We start from the raw sequence: 6,259 nt of genomic DNA, 5'->3' as shown, positions 1-6,259 counted from the left end.
TATGCGGGAGGCGGTGCGCTCCGTCAGCCCGACGCACACCCCCACCCCTCCGCACGAGCCCAAAAAAAATCCTCAATGGCAGCTCATTAACAGCGTCGGCCAATCAGAGCGCCTGTAACACGCAAGGTATCCGCCCTCCTTCTGAATGACGTCAGCGGTGACAGAAACTAGCTCATTGGGAATGGAAGGCAAGATGCCGCAACGTGCAATTGATTTGTAGTCTCCAAGGCAACAAAATGAAAGTCTTCCCCTCCCCGCCCCTTTGTGAATGACAAAAAACACGCTGATTTGTCCGTTTGGCGATGCGTGACATTCATCCAAATGAGCAGCGGACAAGATTCATTCACAAATATATTCCAAGGGCAAATTTAGAGTCTGGGTCCAGCAAGTTCAGTGTGCACGCACCAATCAAGCACAATCACAAACTACCTTTGCGAGCTGTCGAAGAAATGTCATCAAAGCTCGTGGAGGATGTTTTTGCTCCTGCTCGACCGTGCCCGTGTTACGGCGGTGACGTCTGGAGCATTAGCGACATTCGCACCTTACACAATTGCCCTTTTCTGTGCTCGCTGCTGTACTTTTGAGTCAGAAAAGGAGGCGCGTTGCAGTTTTCAGAGCAAGTGCATGCACACAAAAAATGCAGGTAGGTCTCTACTGCCACCTTGTGACTGAAAGCCAGCTGTGCCATTTACGACAGCGGTTGGCAACCCTGTTCCTCAGGGCCCACAGGATTCCCCCCCCCCCCCCCCCCCCAAACCATTGCCTTCAGTCACACTTGCTTGCAAACTAGTTCTACCAGCCAGCCAAAATTCAGCATTAGTAGCCTGAAAGTCCCAACTAGTATGTTTTTTTGACGCACTAGCCCAAGACAAGTACAAATGAAACAATTACCATGTTGCAATAATTAACTAATTAGCAGCACTTTAACTCGTTAAATATTCAAATCAATTTATGCCTACTAGTTTATTTGTGACCCTCAAAAGTGCCCAGTACTAGTGCAACCTAAAAGTCAGGCAGTCAACTAGTACTCTAGAATACTCTCCAGTGCCAGCCAGTTAAATAGTGTGCAAGTGTAATAAAAGGTGCACTAAAATGTCAAGTACAACCTTTGGCGTACTTGTTAACTAGTTACGCTTAATACATCCACTGCTTCACTAGTTAACGCCTTACTTGTTAACTACTGAACCTAAATGTAAACTAATTAACATGCCGACCAATGATTCTCCTTACTAGTTAACAAGAAAGATGCATTTTGCCGTATGTACTAGTTGCAGACATTGTTATGGCTAAACCTTTGTGTAAATCAGTCATCAAGTGCACTAACTAAACATTTGGCCACAGTAGTTCAAATAATACTTTTACTAATAAAACCTTTAGCTAACTAGTGGAACCTTTGTTCAACCGGTCGGAGCAAAAGTCCTATTAAACAGGAAAAATGTAGCTCTATTAGCTCAAAAGTCATAACTAGTATGATTTCTAGTAGCTGACAGCTACTGTGCATTAGTCTGACTAAATTATACTAGTTAACTAGTTAGCACTAAAACCCCCAACATGTTAACCACTCAAAGCAAATTTTTCCAGTAGTTTACTGGTGAACCATAAGTGTATTTATTAGTTGACTTGTGTGGCCTACAGTTCAACTAGTTGACCAGCAGAGCCTTCAGAGCACACTAGTTAACTCATTTAAGCTTTTATGGAAAAACATATTCACTGGCGCAGCACCAATGTGCCAACTAGTTCACTGGTGAAACACAAATTCCACAGTAATAACCTATAGGGCAGAATATTAGCAGTAGCTTACTAGTAACACTACTTTTGGCTTACTGGTTAATTAGTAAAGCATACATGAAGTGCTCCAGAATTTCCTGGGAGATGGCTGCATTAACCACAGACTTCAGAAAACACAGTGGACCAACACCAGCAGATGGCACCCAAAACATCACTGACTGTGGAAACTTCACACTTGACTTAAAGCAACTTGGATTCCGTTACTCTCCACTCATTGCAGAACTTACTTTCATCTGAAAGCAGAACTTTGGACTATTGTCCAGTTCCTTTTCTCCTTAACTCAGGTAAGACGCTTGTAGCCCTTGTGTAGGATTCGTCTGTGCGCAGTAGCTCTTGTGGCACTGACTCTAGCCTCAGTCCACTCCTTGTGAAGTTCCCTCAAATTCTTGAATGGATTTTGCTGGACAATCCTCTCAAGGCTGCAGCTCCCCCTGCTGCTGGTGCACCGTCTCCTACCAGACTTCTTCCTTCCACTCAATTTTCTTTTAATATGCTTGGATACAAAGCTATATTTCCAGGTGTTTTGAGTTAATTTGCTGATCAGGGTGTGACACTTTTGAGTTTCCAATAATGAACTTTTTATAGTATTCTAATTTTATGAGAAACTGGTTTTGCTCTGCATACCAAATGTGTCCTTACTAAATGTAAAGAGTTTCTAACGAGTTGGCACCAAATACAGCAACTGCGTGGTAGTGATTAGTAAATAAATTGTTTCTGTTTATCTCTACATTGTCCAGACTGGTCACTCTGGTAAATCAACAGTTAAGATGAACACCATGCAACAACAATTTCACAGCTATATTCTTTTGAGTATGTTGTTTATTTATTTTTTACACTTTTTGCAACTGATTAACACTGTGACATACCTGTGTCCTTTGCACTCACCTGACAGTGTTGATGGGGCGGGTTATATAATTCACTATGCCATTTTCAAATCAATGTATATTTGCTGGCAGAACTCGACCACAAGATGGCAGTAGTATCATAGAATTTGCCAGCAGTGGATGAAATAAGACAGAGGGGAAGCTCATGTAGGCTGGAGATGACATACAATGAGTGAATTTTGTCCAAAACTAGTGCTTGTCCTTTAAAAATAAGGTATATAAACATATTCACTCATAGCTTTCACAGAGAGCTATACAACAGAAACCTCACACAGCAAAAGCAAGATGGCAAACAATTCTGAAAACAAAATATAGAATAAAACATATTGCACGTATACAAAATGCAGATATGAACCATACATGAAAAAAAGTTAGGTTATTAATCATGGGTTTAATTAATTAATCAGGAACAATCTACTTTAAGGGCTTTCCTTTGATAACAATATGTTAATATCTCATCTTTCGTTCTAGTTTCTGTGATCTATTAGTATTTCTTATCAATTTATTTTAGTATTAGCTAGAGACAGATAAAATGATTCTGCTACCATTTTGAATAATACAGCTTTTCCTAGTGAGACAATTATCAACATATATGCCACCCACAACAACAACATAAACAACAACAACAGAGCCTCTGTATATGAGTTCTTGGTAGCATATAACAACAATAAAACTAGAATGTGTTTGACATAAAACACATGTAGAATTTTGTCCAAAAAAGTGTCAGAATTTAGCATAATGTAAATAACAACAACAATGCCCAAATTGCATATTTCCGATAAATCAATTTTAATGCCCAAAGTTCTCAAAGAACATTGTAAATAAGCCTAAAGTCACTCTTGGGCCCATTAACAATACTGTACTAATCTAGTGATCAACGTGAGTTGCAATTTCAGCTTGGTAAGAAACGATTATTACATATAAAAATATCAACATCATGAACTACTCAATAAAGCCCTCTAAATGTAAAAGGAGGTATTTGATTATAATAAAAAACTGATAGGAGATTTAGCAGCATACCTGTTAAGCAATTTCAATATAACCAACATAAACCCAAAAGACTAATGGCTGACAGGCTAATAAGGTCATGTAACTGGCATATCTTATGCCCCCTTTCCATTAGTACCCACCAGAGCAGTTCGATACGGCCCGACTACCTTTTTGCATTTGTATGTCCCTCCTTGAGCTCTCAGATCTCAAGGCACTAGCCTTCTAAAAATCCCTAAAGCGTGAAGAAAAACTGCTGCCGAGTGTGCCTTCGCTTTTCGTGTCCTTTTCCTGTGGAACAGCCTCCCTCAGGACATCAGGCAGGCAGGTTCTATTGGTGTTTTTAAAGATCTGCTTGCTTAGTTGTAGTAAATTTTACCTTCTGTTGTTTTATCTGTTTTTTTTTTTTAATCTGTGCCGGTTTTGTTTGTTTGTCTTTGTAACTGTTCAGCGCTTTGTATGAAATAACTTTATAAGTAAAGCTGTTGTTGTTGTTATTGTTATTATCATTATCATCATTATTATTATTATTATTATTATTAGTAGTAGTAGTAGTATTAGTATTATTAGTATTATTGTTATTTCAGCTTTTCCATTAGTAACAGTTACTTGGAACAGATTCCTATAATCTGCCAAAGGGGATACACCCTGGACAGGTCGCCAGTTCATCACTGGAAACACACACACACACACAGACTCTAGGGACATTTTTTAGAGTAGCTTTGGGAGGAAGCCGGAGTACCAGGAAAGAATCCATGCGTGCCCAGAGAGAACAGGAAAACTTGTAGAAAGACCCCAGGCTGGGCTTTGAACACCAGGAACAGTGCTACCAACTGCGCCATCATGCAGCCCTCCATGTACATCAGTGGTTACCTATTAAGGTTAACAGTTTAGGTGGGAAGGTAGCGCTGAACTGTGGTCATCGTGTTGCAGAAAAATCTAATGTAGTTCACTTCCACTAAACTAAAACATGTATGAAGCACATTCTGATGCGATGGACAAAGGTTCTGGGTCTTCATCACTACATGCCATGGTTTGAACCCTGCAGCTCCACTCTCCTCTCGTACTCACCACCTTAATTTACACCAACATTGAATAATTCATCTGCAACACACTCCTGATTACACTTGCAGACCTGTTACTTTAAATTCTAGAAGATCAGAAACGTTGTCTTTTAAACACAGCTAATGTTAAAATTGCAACCCTATCTGTTCATTTTGAAACTGCAGGACAAACCGTTTTTTTTTTTTTATCTGTCTTTTTTTTTTAGCATTACAGAGTAACAGCTGCACATCTGGACCGGTTGAGACATCTCAGTGGAGCAGAGGGGAAACCGAGGACCAACTGCTTGACGCGCAAACGCACGAGGCCCGCGAGGGGACAGCGGCCGACAAGCACCGGTCGAAGCAGGCTTTGGTTTCTTCTTTGGACGGCTATCACACGAACGCAGCCACAGCAGTTGTTCTTTTTCTCTCTTTTTTTTTTAATATCCTTAGGGTTCATCGCCGTTGCTGCCGTTTTCGCATGTCTTTGAACGGAAAGCCTAAGTTGGAGAGGTATCATAAATAAACAAAATTGGCTCTTAAAATATTTCTCATTCTTCAAATTTTGGAGCGCTTCCATTAACTGCAGTTGGAAAAACAACTTGTTTCCTCCATTCCTCAGTCTGATTAATTCCATGTTCACATTGTTTTTGGTTGCATGTGTTTACATCCATTAGTGTAAGCATGTGCAGGCACTACAACACCATTCGGCGATGGGGGGATTCGAGCGAGTTTGTTTCTTCCTCTTGCACACAACTGAATGTTTGTGCGTGCACGTTGCTGGGGGATATGTGATCGCTGGGACGCTGCATGCCAAGCTCGCTTGCAGGTGGTCTTTCCACACATGCGGGGTCCAAGCAAATTTAATATTTCATAGGAGCAGAAGCACGCCCCTGGACGACATCATTGAGTCCACATGGCCCGTCCAGAGAGCCACTCTGTGAACGCTCAACTAAAATATGCGGCCCCCACCGTTCTACACCATGCTGCTTGCTCACTTGCTGGGCCTCACAATTAAAAGCTAACCACAGTCACAGATGTTGGCAGCTGTCTTTAACCCATGAGATACCTCTCTCTCAGTTCAGTATGCAACCTTTTTAGCACGCAGTTCCATAACAACTTGAGGCGGCGCAGAAATTAGGGGATTTATTTCATGAGAGATCTGGCCGCAAACTTGGATAAATAAAAAGTGAAAAGTGCAGGAGATTTTCCGCAGCCTATGACTTTGAGAGGTTCCAGACTGGGGAACACACCCTCAGCTCCAGCAGTTCTAGTGCCCTCTGTATCTGTGAGAACTAGATAGACAGAAACAAAATGTATTTATGAACACCTCAAAATAAAAAAAAAATCCTGCCCCCAGGACTCAAGTTCAGGTCAAAATTTCCTTCGCCGTTTATCAGATTCCAGCGAGGCCAAAAACTGTGTTCTGGGTCCGCCGTCACGTGCAGCACTGAGCTGGACTCCAGCCAAAAAGAACAGAAGGAACTTCAACAGCACTATTATTCACAAAGGTCAAACCTGATTTAGATTTGAAACCGAAGCCAAAACAGGGCATCT

Source organism: Fundulus heteroclitus, chromosome 19, assembly GCF_011125445.2.
Source record: "Fundulus heteroclitus isolate FHET01 chromosome 19, MU-UCD_Fhet_4.1, whole genome shotgun sequence".
Lineage (NCBI taxonomy): Eukaryota > Metazoa > Chordata > Actinopteri > Cyprinodontiformes > Fundulidae > Fundulus > Fundulus heteroclitus.
This window is presented reverse-complemented; position numbering follows the sequence as displayed.